This window comes from Mastomys coucha, unplaced genomic scaffold, assembly GCF_008632895.1.
Source record: "Mastomys coucha isolate ucsf_1 unplaced genomic scaffold, UCSF_Mcou_1 pScaffold16, whole genome shotgun sequence".
NCBI lineage: Eukaryota > Metazoa > Chordata > Mammalia > Rodentia > Muridae > Mastomys > Mastomys coucha.
The window spans coordinates 48,372,672-48,374,392 of NW_022196898.1; the positions used below are offsets into that span (position 1 = coordinate 48,372,672).

At 52.5% G+C, this 1,721-nt stretch overlaps 1 long non-coding RNA gene across 1 annotated transcript; it reads left to right on the forward strand.

Annotated features, from left to right (window-relative positions):
• The first annotated feature begins 358 nt into the window (after nt 1-358).
• On the forward strand, nt 359-1,206 carry LOC116094207. The gene is made up of 2 exons (XR_004119996.1): nt 359-668; nt 1,007-1,206. It is a non-coding gene; the product is annotated as an uncharacterized LOC116094207 (long non-coding RNA).
• Nucleotides 1,207-1,721: the final 515 nt, after the last annotated feature.

The window sequence follows — 1,721 nt, forward strand, 5'->3', positions numbered from 1 at the left end:
CCCAACCCCAAGTGAGGAAACTGAGACCCAGGGCACACTTAACAGCTGATACAGAGTGCTCACAACACACCACCACACACAGCTGTTAAGACCTCTGTATACATTAGCCCATTTAGTAAAGTATCCAGCAAGATGCCTATTACTGTCCTTAGGTTCCAAAAAAGGAAGCTTAGGCTAAGAGGGTTGTCAGGCTCCTAGCCACTCAGCAGGTACTAGAATCAGGTTCAGGCAAACTGGGTTGGGGTGGTCTTCCTCATTAACCTGCCTACTTCCCTGTCCTCAAGTGTATGTATGTGTGTGACTTAGCAACAGAACAAGAGAGTTCCATTCCAGATCTCTAGACTTGGCTGTCGGCTGGCTGAGTGTCATGTGATCCGACCATGTGGTAGGCAGGAGGGGTCCAGGTAGGGAACAGCTAAGAGGTAGAGAGGAAACCCCCTCTTCCTTGTGGCTCCTGCACACAGCTCCTGAGAGGCAGACCCAGCATTTCACAAGTGAGAGCCGGCAGGCCGGATGCCTGGCTCCATGGATGGGTTTGCTCACACTCTCCTAACTGCGCTCTTCTGGACTGATTTAAGTTTAATTCCAGCCGGAATGACTGGAAATACCAAGTATTTCACTAGGATTAGTGACTGGCCAGGAGAGCCAGCTGCCTCGACCACAAGCAGGTACCTTGGATCTTAGTTCCTTAATCTCAAGGATATCCTCAATGAGTCAGGTCCGGTGCCTCCCAGCCCCAGGAGGGAACGCCAACCTCAGGGCTTCCAGGTCTCTGCTCAGTGTGGTAGGGCAGGCAGAACAGTCTAAGCCCAGAACAGCAGCCCATTTTCCTAATCCACCCACGGCTGAGGCTCAGTTTATTCAGTCACCACCAAATTGCCACAGTGCAAGGGAAAGGTCCAGGAGCCTAGCTCAGCACCCCAGAGGCAGTGGCCACGCTGTGCAGTGGTTAGGGACATAGCTCCTAGTTGCTCCACACTTGACAACTCATTGACCTTATCCACAGCCCATGGCCTCCTCATAACCTGCTTGCCGACTCTGAAATAAGGAAGAGAAGACCACAACCCGCAAGCCCCTCCCTGTAACTCCATCATGGAGGCAGGATGAAGACAGAGCCAGTCATGGTTTCAAAACGCAGCACACCGTTGTGACAAGCTCCAGGATTACTGAGGAACTTCAGTAAAACTTTAGGCTTGTCACACCTGACAAGCTCATCAACAGTGTTTTGGGGAAACAATCCAAAGTCCTCCCATTCCACTATTGTAGAGAGCCACTTCCTCTCCCTGACATGGGCTTCACAAGAAGCTCATCCAAGTACATCGGAGAGGATGCGAAGGAACAGGCTCCCAGGTATCTGTCTGATGCCTCTGTCCCATCCCAGGCTTGCTCCATTTCCTGGGCTCCATTTTCTCTGCTGTGTTCTTGCCTGTCAATTCTCATGCTCCAGTGCCCTCTGGGGGTCGGAGTGGGGGGGTCCCATTCTGCCTCTCTTGACCAACAGTGAGCAAGGATGTCTCCTGCCCATCTTTCCCCTGACTCTGCCATGCCAGAGGCTTGCCACTCACAGACAAAGGGCCCCAAGCACCAGCTGCTCCCAGCACTTCACCTCTTCAGGCCCTGCTGTGTGAGGAAGAATGGTCCTTAGCACCTCACACTAGCACGATGCCCTTGAAAAGACAGATCCAGAGAGGGGAGGGCAGTGTGAGACAAAAAAGGACAAG